The following is an 18228-nucleotide window of genomic DNA, read 5'->3' as shown; positions in this document are numbered from 1 at the left end:
CCTTACCTAAGTGTGGTTTAAAGGAAGAAAAAAGTTCTTTGGGTTATTAGCGTCCTACCTTTGGATGTTCATGGAGGCATAGCAGGTTCTAGATATAGTGGCAAATACAGAATGTGGCCAAAGACTGTCATACCTCTCGAGAGCTTCACCAGTCTTTATCTCCCTTTAAAGGTACATTTGCTAAAAAGACCTGGATGCGAGGATTGGGGGTTTTACTTTGTGATGCGAAGACCAAATTCTACATATTTTCTCTCCAGCACAAAATCTCTTCAAATCATGTATGGTTTCTAAATTTTAAACAACAACTCACATTCCAGAAATATTTGAAATCACCAATTTCCAAATGCAATAGAAAAGAATTCTAATTCCTTCGATTTCCCTTTGATGGGATTTCTACGGTTAATGTTGTCCCTGTGAGTGAACCTAGTGCTGAGTGTCCTTGGCTTTCCCAAAATGGAGAGGAGCTGGTGACGATGCCTATTTAATCATAAAGCATCCGAAAGACTCCCTCTCTCACACACACAAAGAGAGGCTTTGGCCACATAAGTCCCAACATGGTGATCGTTATTTCCTTTTGGATTTAGCCTTCTGGGCTTGTTTCTTGATTAGTAGATATAATGAAGGACACTGGAAGGTGTGAGGAATCTGGCTGCTAGGCTTTGCCCTCGGGGCTCAGTGGTTGATGGCAACACCAAGGTAGTGCTCAGCCCTAAGATACCTGGTCACGAGCCTGCAGGCAGCTTTAAGATTTGCTTACTGACCAGGAAGATCTGGAGTTTACCACCCCACGGCCTTCTGCAGGTGGCTCTACTTACTCCTTTTTGTCTTTCCTGGTACTCTTCGGATGGCCACTGCTAAAGCTTTACTTGACCCAAATTCTTGTGTCAATGAGTACATGAATAAACAGGTCTAGTGCTTTGGTGAAAGTGAAAAAAAATCCTCCTATTTATCTGCTTTTTGAAAAAAGATCAACAAATATTTATTTAGCACCACTTTGTGCATGTATATGGAGATGAGAAGGAAAGAGTCCCTGATTTAAGGAGATTTAAAATCTAGCACTACTCCAGTAACTAGTCAGAACATCAGTTCCTTCAATCAGCAGACATTTAGTGAGTCCTTCTACACTAAGTAATGTCCCTGGCACTTGGGCTATACTGGTGAATGAGACAGACATGGTCCCTACCTTCAGGGATCTCAGAGTTCCAAAAGGGAGAGAGGCACATGAACAAGCAATGATAGTGGGGATATTACTCCTTACTGTCCTTTGATGAGAGAAGGAGAGAGTGCTCTGATAAACTGGATCTTAAGAAAGATTCACAGGCAAGAAATCAAATATAACTGGGGCACAGGGGCAAAGATTAGAGGATGCTGCAAGGAGAAGCATTTGAAAAAAAAAATCTTTGAAAGACTTATGAATAGGAGCAGGATGTGAGCAATTTTGGTGGAGGAAATAGCATGAGCAAAAGGCAAGGAGGTGGGAGAGCAGAGCGAGCTCAAAAAACAGAGTTATCTGGACTGGTTGGAATATACAAGATGGGACAGTTAAAGGAAGTTATGAGCAGAGAGCTGCTAATCTTCATTTATTTTTAATTTTTTAAAAATTATTGCAATCTAAAGAAAGGTTGCTAGGACAGTATTGTTAATTTCCATATACCTTTCTGTTACATTTTATAATCTAATTATTTACATTTTGCCATATTCTCTCTCTACATATATGTGTGTATGTGTGTGTGGGTGTGCATGCACATGTGTGTGTATGTATGTATATATATATGTAATTTTTGTTATTGTTGTCATTGAGCCATTTCATAGTAAGTTGTGAACATCATGACCTTGTATCTCCTAAAATTACACTAATAGAATTTTATTTGTGCTTATTCTTCTACATTTAAAAAAACTCATGAAAAGTAGCTCACCTCCTCTTCCCATTATCATACCCTGTGCTCCACCCCACACCGGAGCTTCTTTTAAGGTAGTTTCAGCTCCACTTGCATCTTTCTGAGCTTTGAAATGAACAGCTGCTGAATAGCCAGGTTGCTTAGAGAAAAGAAACAAGTTTAAACAACTCCAAAGTCATTCGTAGTCTCTGCTGGGTTGAAGCAGACGGGGCCATCTGTGCTTTCTGTTCATATCTCAGGACCTGAAAGAAAATATTCTATGAGGCTTAGGAGAAAATGACATAAAATGAATCCATTCTGCTGTCAGCGATCATAATGAAACGAGAGAACAGGTACAAAATCAATTCATTCTTATTATAATTTTCGGATTGCCATCTTCCCGTTTGTTCAGATGCAGGTCTGGTGGCTCAAATTGGTCTTTGTAATATTTAAGGAGCTTTTTTGGTCTTTTAATATTGGCTTATCAGTTCCAGTAATTTTACCTCCCAGAGTGAAATTGGCTGCTAACGTTTGGAGGAAATCCGTGCTGTATTTTTCGTAAGTTTTGCTGATCGTCACTCACTAGGCTATAGTAAATGTGCTTCTGGCTTATTAAGAAGACAGCCACAGAGACTGGACGCTTTATTACAGATCCACTGATGGTTCCAGGAGCTCTTCCCCAGCAGAGAGAGCGTTTGTGAAGCATTTATCTATTTTTCTGCCATAATACCTTAGATCTTCTGTTTAGAAGTCTTCTCATTTGACCATAAGGATAAAAGAGAAAACTCAGGCCTACAAACAATTCTTTTATTTCTCCTTCAAGGCTGTGTGTGTGGACCTCATAGAGAGAGATTAGGAAGGAAAAGAAGGGCAGAAGGAAAGGCAGTTTGAAGGCAATTGTCAACCTCATCCTATCTTTCTCCTGTTGCAAAGTAATAATAGGAATATGCAGTTATGTCCTTTTTATAAAAATATGTTATGCTAATTAAAAAATATTGCATAGTAATTATTTTTCAAATAATTGAAAAAGAAGAAATTAATTGTTCATAATACTACCCACCAAAGATAACTACTGTTAACAATTTAGTATTTTTTAAATCAGTCTTTGTGAGTTTAAAGCCTAGAGTTGATTCATATAAAATTTTTAAGATGATCTTTTCATTTAATATTACATAAAGTCTTAGTCATATTTGTTGGAAGTTACATAATAACTTATCTTTTGGATGTGCCATATTTACTTTATCACTTTTTATTTCAAGCAGTTACTTTGCTTCCTAGTTTTGTTCTATTTTGTTTATCCTATAAAGATTGCAGCAGTGAATATTCTTATGCAAAAAAAGCTTTTATGTGTGTAACAGGTAATTTTCTTGGGATGGATTTCGATGAGTTAAATTACTGGGTCAAAAAATAGGCATATTGTAAAGGTGATCTATATTTGCCTTTAGAGAGTTTTTAAGAATGCTCTTGCAGAACAATTTATACTCCCACTAGAAGGGTATAAGAATGCTTATCTCACTCAACACTTGCCAGAACTGCATATTACTTTAAAAATATTTTTTAATTAGATGGGCAAAGAAAAACTGCCACCTTAAATTACAATTTTTTGCTTACCAGTGAGGCTGAACAACTTTTCATATTTGTTAGCTCTTCGTGTGTGTGTGTGTCTGAATTTTCTGATGTTCACAGCCTTTTAACCTGCTTGTCTTAGTGCTTTTCTAAATTATTTGGATGATATCAGGACTAACCCTCCATCTACTATATTTGTTGTAAATTTTTCCCAATTTGAAAGTCTTTTGCAATATTTGTATGCAGTTGTAACACAGACATACTTCCATTTTTTGTGCTTTACTTTATTTCACTTCACAGATATTGCAACTTTTACAGATTGAAGGTTTGTGGCAACTGCATGGAGCGAGTCTGTCAGCATCACGTTTCCAATAGCATGTGTTCCCTTCATGTCTCTGTGTCACATTTTGGTAATTCTCGCAATATCTCAAACTTCATTATTATATCTGTTATGGTGGTATGTGATTGGTGATCGTTGATGTTACTCTTCTAATTGTGTTGGGATGCCACAAACCATGCCCCTATAAGGTGGTGAAGTTATTCAATAAATGTGTGCTCTGATTGCTCTACCAACCTGCCATTTCCCTAACTCTCTCCCTCTCCTTGGGCCTCCCTGTTCCCTGAGATACAAAAATATTGAAATTAGGTCAATTAATAATCCTACAATAGCCTCTAAATGTTCACGTGAAAGGAAGAGTAATATGTCTCTCACTTTAAGTAAAAAACTAGAAATGATTAAGTCTGGTGAGTAGGCATGTCAAAAGCTGAGACAGACTGAAAGCTAGGCTTCTTGTGCCAGTTAATCAAGTGTGATGGAAAAGAAAATTATTGAAAATTAAAAGTGCTACCCCAGTGAACACACAAATGATTTTTTTTTTTTTTTTTTTTTTTGAAGCAAAACAGCCTTATTGCTGGTATGGAGAAAGTTTTAGTGCTTTGGTTAGAAGATCAAACCAGCTGCAATATTTCCTTAAGCCAAAGCTTAATCTAGTGCAAAGTTCTAACTCTCTTCAATTCTATGAAGGCCAAAAGAGATGGAGAAGCTGTAGGAGAAAATTGGAAGCTAGCAGAGGTTGGTTCATGAGGTTGAAGGAAAAAAGCCATCTTTGTAACATGAAAGTACAAGGTGAAGCAGCAAGTGCTGATGGAGAAACTGTAGAAAGTTATCCAGATCTAGGCTGGGTGCGGTGGCTCAAGCCTGTAATCCCAGCACTTTGGGAGGCCGAGACAGGTGGATCACGAGGTCAGGAGATCGAGACCATCCTGGCTAACACGGTGAAACCCCGTCTCTACTAAAAAGTGCAAAAAACTAGCCGGGCGAGGTGGCGGGCGCCTGTAGTCCCAGCTACCTACTTGGGAGGCTGAGGCAGGAGAATGGTGTGAACCCGGGGGGTGGAGCTTGCAGTGAGCTGAGATCCGGCCACTGCACCCCAGCCTGGGCGACAGAGCGAGATTCTGTCTCAAAAAAAAAAAAAAAAAAAAAAAAAAAAAGAAAGTTATCCAGATCTAGCTAAGATAATTGATGAAGGTGGCTACACTAAACCATCAAAGTAGGCAAAACAGCCTTATGTTAGAAGAAGATGACACTTAGGACTTTCATAGCTACAGAAGAGAAGTCAATGCCTGGCTTCAAAAACTTCAAGGGACAGGCTGACTCGCTGGTTAGGGGTGAATGCAGATAGTGACTTGAAGTTCAAGTCAGTGTTATTTACCATTCTAAGAATCCCAGGGCTCTTAAAATTATGCTAAATCTACTTTGCCTGAGTTCTATAAGTGTAACAAGGGCTGAATGACAACACATGTGTTTACAACATGGTAAATCATGTAAACTGAATATTCAATAAATGGAATATTTTAAGCTCACTGTTAAGACCTACTGCTCAGAAAAAAATGATTCCTTTTAGAATGTTACTGCCTATGGACCATGCACCTCGCCACTGGAGAGATCTGATGGAGATATGCAAGAAAATTAATGTTTTTGTGCCTACTAAAACAGCATCCTTTCTGCAATCCATGGATAGTGGGCTAATTTTGACTTTCAAGCCTTACTGTTTAAGAAATATGTCTTGTAAGGCTATAGCTGCCATAGATAGTGATTCCTCTGATGGATCTGGGCGAAGTAAGTTGAAAACGTTCTGGAAAGGATTCACTATTCTAGATGCCATTTAGAACATTTTTAATTTATGGGAGGAGGTCAAAATATCAACATGAACAGGGATTTAGAAGAAGTTGATTCTAACCCTCATGGATTACTTTGAGGGGTTCAAGACTTCATTGGAGGAAGCAATTAGAGATGTGGTGGAAATGCAAGAAAATTAGAATTAGAAGTGGAGCCCAAAGATATGACTGAATTGCTGCAACGTCATGATCAAACTTGAATAGATGAGATGTTGCTACTTGTGGATGAGCAAAGAAAATGGTGTTTTGAGGTGGAATCTAGTCCTGATAAAGATGCTGTGAACATTGTTGAAATGACAGCAAAGCATTTCAAATCTTGCATAAACTTAGCTGATAAAGCAGTGGCAGGGTTTGAGAGGACTGACTTCAATTTTGAAAGATTTACTCTTGGCAAAATGCTATCAAACAGCATCATATGCTACAGAGAAATCTTTCATGAAAGGAAGCGTCAATGGATGCAACACACTTCATTATTGTCTTATTTTAAGAAATTGCCACAGGCGCCCCAACCATCAACACTGAGGCAAGACCCTCCATCAGCAAAAAGATGATGACTCACCGAAGACCCAGATGATTGTCAGTGTATATTGTTTTTTAGAGATTATGCTATTGCATACTTAATAGTCTAAGTGCAGTGTAAGCATAACTTTTATATGCACCAAAACCAAAAAAGTTGTGTCACTTGCTTTATTGCAGTGGTCTGGAAATAAACCCTCAATATCATTGAGGCATTTCAAATGGTCACATTTTCCTCATTTTCTTTTAATCCTTTTTACTGATTTTAATCTTAGAAAATCCTATCTTGTCTAAAGATGTGCAAAATACTATTTTGTGTTTCCATTGAGTTTTGTTAAGGATTATTTTTCTTACACTTACTTTATCTGCCTTTTATTGTGGTAGATGATTTGAATTGAGGTTTCAAATCAGTTTTTCCCCCAAAAGTTAACTAGTGGCCCCAGCGGTAATTATTATCTAGTGCTACCCTCCCCCTGAAACTGAGATGTCCCATTTATTACATATTAAATTCTTATACAGACCTGAGTCTGTTTCTGGAGTCTCCACTGGAATGTTCCATTATTCCATCTATCTACCGTCTGCAACTGTTCCACTGTTCCATCTATTTTTGTGTTAGTATCACACATTTTAAGAATTAAAGCTTTATAAAATACCTAATGTATAGTTAGAGAATTCCCCATCTGTCCATTTGTTTTCTCTAACAAAAAGGTTAAAACTATTTTTAGCTATTTGTTACAACAGAGGAGTTTTAGAATCATTTTTCAAGTTCTAAAGAAATTATATTCATATTTTGGCTAGAATTGTTTAAATCTGTACATGCACACAAATGTCTTCAAGGTTACAACTCTTATTTCATAAGCTCATGTTACAATCAGAATTGCTGATTCCTGAACATCTATGGAAAACACAGAATACTCATTTTCAGATAACTTAGTGCCTCTGAATCACCCTGATTGTTTAGAGAAAATCCTGAAATGCAGTATTTCAGATTCCCTCGAATTATAATTATTAATTGATGATAAATGACAAAGACTGTCTCTTGGTCTATATTGCACAAACCATAGAAACTAGTTGAAAGTAAGTCAATGAATAAATAAATGGATGGATGAATGAATGAGATTACAAAAGCGTTATGAAAAACAAGAGATCTGGTCTACCAGAGGCCTGCCTTCAGTATCATCTGGGCAGTGGTGACTATTGTTTGGAAATCTTTTTTTTTTAAAATTATACTTTAAGTTCTGAGATACATGTGCACAATGTGCAGGTTTGTTACATAGGTATACACATGCCGTGGTGGTTTGCTGCACCCATCAACTCGTCATCTACATTAGGTATTTATCCTAATGCTATCTCTCCCCTAGCCCCCGACCCCCTGACAGGCCCTGGTGTGTAATGTCCCCTCCCTGTGTCCATGTGTTCTCATTGATCAACTCTCACTTACGAGTGAGAACATGCGGTGTTTGGTTTTCTGTTCCTGTGTTAGTTTGCTGAGAATGATGGTTTCCAGCTTCAGCCATGTCCCTGCAAAGCATATGAACTCATCCTTTTTTATGGCTGTATAGTATTCCATGGTGTATATGTGTCACATTTTCTTTATCCAGTCTATCATTGATGTGCATTTGGGTTGGTTCCAAGTCTTTGCTATTGTGAATAGTGCTGCAATAAACGTATGTGTGCATGTGTGGAAATATTGTCTGACAACATCAATTACATATGATACAGAGATAGGAAACTAAATGTTTATTGAGTTACGCTGGGCATTTTGTTAGGTGTTTTTCATGTTATCTAATAGAAGGAAAATAAGATAAAGGAAAGGAAGAGACTTGCCAAGAGGTCACAGAGACTGTAAGAGGTGGACCCAGATACCGATTCCTGTCTCCTGGGCTCCAGAGCCTTTGCTGTCACTCCAGTTTTACAGCCTATGCGTGGGCAGGTCTAATGTATAGGATCTTAAAGAAGGATTATTTTTTGGCCAGGCACGGTGTCTCATGCCTCTAATCCCAACACTCTGGGAGGCCGAGGCAGGCAGATCACCTGAGGTCAGGAATTTGAGACCATCCTGGCCAACATGGTGAAACCTCGTCTCTGCTAAAACTACAAAAATTAGCTGGGTGTAGTGGTGGGCACCTGTAATCCCAGCTACTTGGGAGGCTGAGGCAGGAGAATTGCTTAACCTGGGAGGCAGAGGTTGCAGTGAGCCAAGATCGTGCCATTGCATTCCAGCCTGGGCGACAGAGCGAGACTCCATCTCAAAGAAAGATATTTGTGTGTGTGTATGTGTGTTCCAATGTCAATATGTCAGAAATAGCAATGGGTAGTAACATTTTAGAAATGAAGTCCCACTGATGATTATTTACCCTTGGAAAAGACCCGTAAGATTCATCTTTTTTCTGTTATATGAAAGTAGGTCCACAAGGATGTGTGCCATGAAGGAATCTTCTGGTATATACCGAGAACAACAGGATTCTGCACAGATTAACATTTTTTCAAGTCCAGTCTATGTCACTTGTGATTGCATAGATGTGGCTCTTGGAGGCTTAACCTGGCATCTGGTCTTAACACGAGCAGCTCTGCTTTAATCTACTTTCCACTCCCCCACCCTCCATCCTGACAAGATAGTCTAATTATGGCAGATGCAGGGTTGTGAACTGTGGTTTACTCTTCTTAAAAAAATGACATTAACATTGCTGTAATCATTCTTTAGCTGCATACATTAGAGATTTCTTCCCTAGAGCCCCAAACACTTTGCAAATGTGATCTCATTAACCCACATGCCTACCCTCTGTGGTAGGTCGGCCGTCTTGACGGCATTCGGGAATTGAATTATGCAGAGAGAAAGTGGTCTCTTCAGAGCTGCCCGCCAGCTGGGGATGGGATCAGGATGAACATAAAATCTTAGAACTTTACAGGGCCCTGGATATTACCTAGTCTGACATCCTCAACAAATAATCAGGAAACTGAGGCCTGGAGGGGCCATGCTGCTAAACTCCAAGGTTCTCCATGGCCAAATGCTATTATCACCTGGGAAGCTTAAAAATAATAGCATTATCCAGGTTCCACTCCAGATCAGTGTAATCGCAGTCTCTGGGACCTCCCCACATGAATGATTTTAAATGTTCCTTAGGTGATTCTAATGAATAATCATGGTTGAGATTTAACTGGACAACAGCAGACCCAGGAGAAGCCCCATTCATTCACCCTAGTCTAGGGGTCTGCCTATGGCTTCACTTTGTCATTCTCCATCATACAGTTTGTTTTATGACAGAAGTTCTTGTGGTTTTAATCCAGGCTGGCATCTTTCACACAGGAAATAATCAGGGTAATTTCTTAGCTTTTCACTTCATTTCACCAGCAGAGGCACATTGTAAAGCTGTGGCAACATGGTGCAGAAGTAACTGTGTGACTCTGCCAAGCCAGTCAGTCAACTGGTCAGCTCACTGGACCGAATCAGTCAAATTGGTTGGTTGGCTGATTTAGCCATTCCAGATAGAATAGCCTGCCTGGTTGGCTAAGGGTGGTCATTACTCTTCTATACCTTGCCTTTTACAAGGAGGTGTGATGATATTTATTTTCCATCATAAGCTCAGTGCTCTGGAGCACTGGAGATTCTCAGCATTTGCTCTGTAAAAAAATAAATGAAATTATATACTCTAGCATTATAAGCATTAGAGATTCAAGAGTTCATCACAGTGCCCATAGGAGGTGCTCAATAAATGGTAGTAAATATGGTGTTCATATTGCCCTGGGATATTGCAATGACCTAAACTCAGACCCAGGCAGTCACACATAGGCATATGTGTACACACACACACACACAGAGTGCTCCAGGATGGAGCATGTTTTTAGACTCAGCCATTTGCAAAACTTAGCTAATGTTGATGGTGGAAGGAAGGAACAACCAGTCTACTAACTCTTTTACCTTCAGAAAGAAGTGTCAATGTAGAAAGTGACATTGGTTAGGGAACTGGAAACACAAAGACCATAAAGCTTTGTCTGAATAAGAAAACACAGTTACTTCTTAGGCTTTATTTGAGGTGCAGCTATAATGGGTCTCTTGGTTCTTATTCCTTAGCCCTCCAGGTTGTAAAGCTGAAGTCCTTTGACCCTGGAATCTGGGATTACCCTGTCCTGCAGCTCATGAAGCTCTTCCTGTCCCTTTCTGTTCTATTATTTTTGACAGTCAGTTAGTCTTACTGAGGTTCTTTGAGCCTCTTTGCTATGTTCCCAGAAACTCAGTCTGCATCACTTGCCTGTGTACCTTTCCTAATCTCTTGTTCAAGAGCTGGGTCCTTGTCTAGTTCACTTCCTTTCTCTTTCTCATGAATACCCAAGTCCCTATATAACTTCTAATTTCTCCCAGGCCGGGGAGTCCATCATGCAAGCCACAGAAATGGAAAGAGAAAGAAAGCAATTGTTGCTCCTGGTCTCCATAGCAGGCTCTTGGGATCCGTCTAGACCTCTCTGGTTTTGGCAGCTAGACACTTGTTCCTTCTCTGACAAGGAATGTCATGTTAATCTGTCCGCTGGAATATCCCTCACTGCCTGCCTCCCATGACATCGTAGCCCTTCCTGTCATGACAGGTGCTGTGACTATGTGGCCAGGCTCTGACCCACCTCACGAAGCACTCAGTGAGTTATCACTAGGCTCCTTAATCTCACCAGCTGTACTATAGCCAGATGGCTGGATGAGCTAAGACAAGTTCGTTTGTTGTCCTTATGGACAGGTCATAGGCTAAAGAGCAGACAGAGGCTGCGCGGTACATCTCTTAGCAATTGTGATCACTGCTTGTTTCAACAAACTTTTTTGCCTTTATACAAATCCCTGGTGTCTGCCGCAAATGATGGTATGTTTTCATTTCCACGACTATGCCACACCTAACCAACATTTCCATAACACTTTGAATAAAGGTGTAGATTCTAATCTCACTTGAATGGAATTTATGTTTATAGAAGAATACCAAAGATCATTGGTGATTTTGATTCCATTCTACTTTGGTTGGGACATTTGGTTGGGATGTAGGTCATTTGGTCCCACCCACATTTTCAACATCATTTCTGCTTCTTCCTCGGAGGACCACTTAAATATTCTCCCTTATTTAACCTGCTCTACTATCTTACCACTTCTTATCTGCATACTTGCTGCTTCTTCTCTACAGACTGTCTTTTTCTCATTCTCTTCCTGGCTAACTCTGACTCATTTTCTAAAATCCAACCCACACATGTGTCAGCTCCCTTGTAAAGCCTTCCTGGGCTACTCTCTTTCCCTATGCATATGTCCCATGGACCGCTTGTCATATTGCTGTGAGCTCCAAGGAGAAGCCTGTACATTGTTTATCTTCACATACTTGATGTGCATAGTATGAGTCCAGTAAGTGCTTTGGTGCCAGTGTATACATTTAACTGCAAATTAATAAACACTGGCCTTGGATTGCCCTCTGTGACTTTTGGCTCCGTCATAGAAAAACATTAAGTAGCTTAAGGAATAAAGCCCTAATTAATCCATCTTTGTATCCCCTACTCAGCACCCAGCACTGTGTCTTGGATATAGTAGGTACGTGTATTCTAGATGAATAAACAATCACTGAATAGATTATTGCAGTGCTAATGTGCCTTGCCTAAAAATGGTATTTGCTTGGGTTAGATTGAATCTGATGTGAAACATGTGTGAAATTGGACTTCAAGAGGCTTCTTTCTGTTGAGGGGGCTTCCACTCCCTTTCAAAAACTCCCAGGAAAGGCCAAGCGTGGTAGCTCACACCTGTAATCCCAGCACTTTGGAAGGCCGAGGCAGGTGGATCACGAGGTCAGGAGATCGAAACCATCCTGGCTAACACGGTGAAACCCTGTCTCTACTAAAAATACAAAAAATTAGCCGGGCGCGGTAGTGGTCGCCTGTAGTCCCAGCTACTCGGGAGGCTGAGGCAGGAGAATCGCTTGAACCCAGGAGGGAGAGGTTGCAACGAGTCGAGATCGTGCCATTGCACTCCAGCCTGGGCGACAGAGCAACACTCCATCACAAACAAAACAAACAAACAAACAAACAAAATTCCCAGGGAAATCCTCAGAACATTTGTCTATATAAACTTAATAAGCAGAGTGAATACAAGGAAACTTTTCATTAGCATTTATTTTCCACCTGGACTTTGGGCTCCCACAACTGAGACTCTGACCTTCTACAGTCGGGGACTACATTATTCACCTTTTACCTTGCCTCACCAAGCACGATACACAATTGGTGCTTTATAAATGTTTACTGAGGGAGTGACCACGTGGTGATCTCTACACCACTCTTGGAAGCCCTCCAGCACCATGGCTCTTAACACACATCTAGGTATAACACTGATTGCTGCGGATGCCATTTCCTTTCTAGGAGAAGTTATTTGTTCAAGTGCAACTTGCTGGCCTTTGCATTGTCCTCTGAAAAGCATCCCTGATGGCTGTGCAGATGCTTTAGTTAAGTGGAATGAGATGGTTTCCATTCTCATATTGTTAGGGAGTGCCACTCGTGTTGGTTGATGAGTGCTGGTTAGAGCTGGGGGAGGATCTCCTATCCTTCTCGGGTTCTATAGACATTTCGGATAATATAAGGTAAAGAAATGAAAGATTGGATGGCAAAAGGAGGAAAAAAACTAACCTAGGCAAAGAAAACGAATACAAGAAAACTCCAAAGGACCTGAAAATCGGTAGCATTCATCATTAAAAGGGGAACATCAATCATTCTTAGTATCATTTTATCTTCATTGTGTGCCTGAGTGAAGGCAAAAGTGGAAATGACAATGGCGGAAATTTTTTAAAGCCACTTTATCCAGGAACAGTGAATAAGAAAGATATTTAGTTCCAGCCTTGCAGAGAGGGTGTGTGTGTGTGTGTGTGTGTGTGTGTGTGTGTGTGTACTCAAAAACATTTCTCCCTAGGTAGATGATATTCCCCCTGAATATCTCCTATTCTTCCTGCTATCAAGGGAATGAAAGATAAGGGAGCAGTCAGAACTACAGAGAGGGTGCTGACGGGAGGCCGGGGTCGGGGGTGGTGAGGGGTCAATAGTGCGGTAGTGGTCTGTGGCTTCGGCTCGTACTAAATTCATTTTCCCACTGCAGGATTCATATTCAACCCCATCTACTTTCTTTCTTGGTCTTAGCCTGGCAGCTCTGCACACATTTGTATGCTTTGCTTCTTGTTTTACACATTTTCCCAAGTCACATGGACTCATGCCTGTGTAACTCACCTCTGTTAATGCAAGGTTGTGTGAAAGGTTGTGGACAAATGGAACTTTTGTAAATCGAATCATCTTTCAGATGTATTTGGGAGCTTTCTATTTAACAGAAGGCAGGCTTGAGTCTTGGACAAAATGAAAAAGACTTTAGCAATCTCACTCACATTCCAGTTTGTTTCTTCTGAAAGGTAATTTTGTGTTTTTATCACCAATTTTCTTAAAGCTGAGTCTGGTTTTCCTGAAGCAACAACTGGGTGCCTGCCATTTGCAGGATATTGATATGTTCTGCTGAAGTGGCTCCCACCTCTCACGCCCCTCATGTATACCAGGAAGTGCCAGGGACAGAATTATCCTTTGCTTGTGTCTAACTCCTTATACCCATGAGCTTATGTGCACCAGGGTATCAGCAGTGCTTAGAGGCAGGTCGCGGAGAGAGGGCAGAGTCCTGTGAGAAATCTGTGGTCAGAGTGTAGGCCCAGCTCTCCTGATGTCTAAGCCAGTACTTGTCCCTCTTTTTTCTATGCTGTCCCCCACAGCAGGATCCATCCTGAAAAGGGATGCTTCTTGTCAATGGTTCAGGGCAGTTTGCCTCGATCCTCCCCTTCTGTGTCAGAGGCACATTCAAAACTGCTGGTGGAAGGAGATGCTGCCTTTGTGGATTTCTCACAGCTCCTCTAGTTGAGCCATGCTTTGTAAAGTAAAGCAGAAGATAGCACTGTATCTCTTGCTAAACAACTGGGAGAATGGTTTAGGAGGCACTATAATGTAGTGCAAAGGCTAGGTTAGATTCTTGGGTTCATAGTTCCAAATAATTATGAGCAGTCTGAACTTGGACCAGTTCTTCTTTTTTTTTTTTTTTTGAGATGGAAGTCTCTGTCATCCAGGCTGGAATACAATAGTGTGATCTCCGTTCACTGCAACCTCCACCTCCTGGGTTCAAGTGATTCTCCTACCTCAATCTCCCAAGTAACTGGGGATTGTAGGCACCTACCGCCACACCCAGCTAATTTTTGTTCTTTTAGTAGAGACAGGGTTTCACCACATTGGCCAAGCTGGTCTTGAACTCCTGACCTCAAGTGATCTGCCCACCTCGGCCTCACAAAGTGCTGGGATTACAGGCATGAACCACCGCGCCCGGCCTGGACCAGTTCTTTAACTCCACTGAACCTCAGTTTCTTCACCTATGAGACAGATGTGTTCATATCAGCCTCAGAAAACTGTGAATATTAGAGAAAACGTATATGCAGCATGGTAGGTGCTAAAGAGAAACTCTCGTCATTTGTGTTTATTAGCACTAAAGTTCTTTTTACCCCATCTTTGTCTTGTTCTCTACTTTGTCTACACTTCCATTTTCTGTTATTATACTTCTCTTGTGGTTTCCTAAAGACATTTTCTTGGTTCTATCTCCTTGCTCCCTCATTTCTTCCTTTCTTCTTTTGTCTCCCTCTCTTTTCTCTCTGTCTCTCTCTCTCTCTCTCAGTCTCTCGCTGTCTTGCTTTCTCATATCTAATATCATGGCATTCCTGTTCTTTCTTCTATGTAAGAATTATAACATTTCAAAGCTGAAATAGCCCTTGGAGATTCTCAGATCTAGCTCCTATGTGTGAGATGAGACAATTGATGCCCAAGGAAATTAACATCTTACACACGGCTGCCAGTTGGTGGAATCCTGGAGGACTGGGACGGGTGCTCAGGCCACCCACTCCGTAACAACACTTTGTCCCTGGGGGTGACCCTGGGAGGGTCCTCGATCCCCAGGGAACCAGTGAGGACAGGGATGTTACAGTTCTTCATTTCCCTAAAGGGTAGTGTTTTTCCTGTGTCCTTTCTAACTCCTTGGGAGCACTTTATATTTCAAAGGTTTTTGATAAAACCACTAAAGCAACTCATCTCCTGGGACAGCAAAACTCAGCAGAGATTTCTCATGAAATTCTCTTATTGTTGGACTAGACTGAGGATATTTTTAATTTTTTTTCTTGCAATCAAAAAAATTTATAGTCGCTCAGCATGGATAGTACATCATGAATGGCCAGTCGTGGGTCTTTGATCTCATTTTTATGTGTCTGATTTCTCAATAATAAATGGGCTTTTGTTAGGAGACAGGTTGACGCTTACTGAGTTTGCTCTTTTGGGTCTGTAGTGAGTTGGGAGCCAGCTGTGGATGTGTTCTCTCTTCCTGATCCTACAGCAAAACTGACTTGACACATGGTTGAACATTGTTGCCTAGGCCCTTTCAGTAGTCCAGGCATTTGAAAAGAGAGAAAACTATGTTCCATCCAAGAGAATAGCATCTAAGCTAAGTGTCAGGTGACAGTTTAGCATAGTTGTGACTGATACGATCCATCACAAAGCGGGGGAGAACTATTGATTATGATGCAGATAAGAGAAAAACACATCCCAGAGACAAAGGTAGGAAAAAGGGAAGAACCCGAAGAGCCCGTAATGTGACCGGTTGTCTTTAAGTCACTGCCCTTGAGGAATGACAAACGCCTTGCCCTGGCTCAGATTTCTTTGAAACAGCCTAGAAATGGAGCACAACACGGCTACCATCACAGGCAGGAGTTATGTTAAAGAAAGCTGTTTTGAGTAATGCTCATGAACAGCAAAATGGCTCACACAACAGAACATCCTTCTAGAATGTGGTCAGAGGGCATTCTGCAAAAGGGCCTGAGAATGAGGACTGGGGAAGAGGAACTGGCATAAACATGTCAAGAAGGCTCATTTTTCTGTACTTTTGAAAGGCAAGGTGAGAGGCAGAGGCACACAGAAGGCTGGCTCTGGGGAGTGATAATGGCATTTGGAGCTTTTCACTTCTGTGTAGGTCACTGGTTCAGTTCAAAGCCTAACTGCTCGAAATTGTTACTGCTTGATGGCTGATGGGAAATTAGGTCCTGGCTTTCAATCTGCCTCCTAAAAGTATTCCCTGGGAATTAGTCTTCCTTCCTGGAAGACTGACAAAGGCTGGGAAAGGCAACAGGTACATAACTGTTCTGACGCCAGAGGGGCTCTTGGTGGAGCGGGGTGGGGTTAACGCTGGCCAGGCGCAGGAGAGGGAAGGCCGTGAGGGGCTGGTGATGGTGGTGGGTACCAAAGAAGAAAATGCTTTATTCCTGCAGCCCCTGGAAGTGTGAGGGCTGCAGGAATCCTGGGGCCGCCAGTGGGCAGACCAGCTTGGGGACCATAGACAGCAAGTTGAATGGAGTCCCATGAAGAAACTCATGCCTGTCTCTAGAGGGCACAGTCCTCCTTACAGATCCATAGGTCTCTTCACCCTACCTCTCTCTGATCCACCTCTGGCTCCCTGACTCCAGAGAGTCCTTGTCTAATCTCAGGGCAGGCAAATTTGATTGATGGGCTATATTTCAAATCTCTTATTTAAGACTCTTGCAAAGCAATTTAGCTCTTAGAATTAAACAACTTTTTTTGTGTGTTTCTATCATTGTTCCCCCTCCCCTGAGGCAATGACATGAGGAAGAGATAGGGTAACCAGATAAGGGGAAATCTATGGAATAAAAAGCACCTCAGTTAGTATCTCCAACTGTCAATCCTGCTATACTTCCCTACTTGTTTTTCTTTTGACACTAACTTGATGCCTGGGCTTTTGAAGCCTACACCCAGCCCGTCTGGGGGACCACCGTGGGCCCAATTCTTTCTATCTAGAGGAAATTCCCTGTGGGCAGTTCACGAACCCAAAAGCTGTGAGAAGGCTGATTTTGTGTCGTAGGACAGGTTAGCAGAGGACAGGAGACAAAGAAAAGAGCCCATGGAGAACTTGGCTAGAAAATTCTCTCCTGATCCCCCAGCTTTTTCTTTTGCAAAACAGGAGGCATGAGGGTATTGCCCTCAATGATGAGCTACTACTTCACGGCTTACAACCTTTCAGACATAGGTTTAGGAGATGAGAAAAACCTCAATACAGTTCGTCACCCATCATAGGCATGCAGTGTCATTTTTATATGGGTGAGACAGATTCTTCATTTGCTTCACACATTGTAACGATTTGATGTCACTTTGCAGATGATCTGTTTCTTAAAAAGTGTGCCTAGTGCATCGGCTGTGTGATCGCAGGCATGTTCTCTCTCCTTCCTGGAGGAGGGGAGCCTTTTGCTGACATGCAAGGCCCATGCAAGGAGGATGGGGAAACTGGCATGCTAGACCTATCAGTAAGCCTGGGAGAAGCCCAGACAGTGGTTTCCACTGGTCTCTGGAATACAGAGATTTGTGCAAAAGTTTAAAGGCTGGGATACAGTTCTTTGAGGAAATCGCCCAGCCAAGGCAGAGGGTGGGATGGAAAACAAAGATGGTGCTCTCTGGCACAAGCTGCTGCCTCCACAGCCCTGACAGATGTTGGGCAGCCTTCATGCTCTGTCTGGATAGTAAATGGGTGTCTTTTAAATATTTGTGTGTAAGTTTCTCTCTCACTACCCCTTGAAATCTCTGGGGACATTGTCTGAATCATCTTTGTTCTGTTTATTCCTGGCAGCTTCCAGACACATAGAAGGTGCACAGAAAATCTTTGCTATCAGAATGAATGAAAGGGGAGAATGAAGTCCAAGTAGTTCTATCTTTTCTGAAGATGATGTTTGAATGTCTTAGCAAATTTTTAATCCGTTCCTACCTGACTTTCTCTTCAAACGTCACTCAGGCCTCTAGAAAGTCATCAAAGAACATTTTGATGAAGAGCGGAGGAAGTGATCTTAAAAATTGGAACTGAGGTTTCCATGTAATGATAAAGTCAGCGCTTCATCAGCTGAAAAGATGCTGGAAAGATTTGGAGACACTCTTGCCAGTATCACCTTCCTTACCCAGCATGGGCTTTTCACTGTGGCATCTTTTACCCCGACACTCCACAGGTTGTGCTAACGTAGCCCGTCAACTT

The 18228-nt window shown here is 41.5% G+C and overlaps 1 protein-coding gene across 1 annotated transcript in view; it reads left to right on the top strand.

Moving 5' to 3' along the window:
• Positions 1 to 18228, top strand: part of ALK (ALK receptor tyrosine kinase) — a 751958-nt gene that overhangs the window by 131532 nt on the left and 602198 nt on the right. The gene's annotated exons all lie outside the window — the stretch shown is intronic.

Source organism: Chlorocebus sabaeus, chromosome 14 (genome assembly GCF_047675955.1).
Source record: "Chlorocebus sabaeus isolate Y175 chromosome 14, mChlSab1.0.hap1, whole genome shotgun sequence".
Lineage (NCBI taxonomy): Eukaryota > Metazoa > Chordata > Mammalia > Primates > Cercopithecidae > Chlorocebus > Chlorocebus sabaeus.
This window is presented reverse-complemented; position numbering and strand designations above follow the sequence as displayed.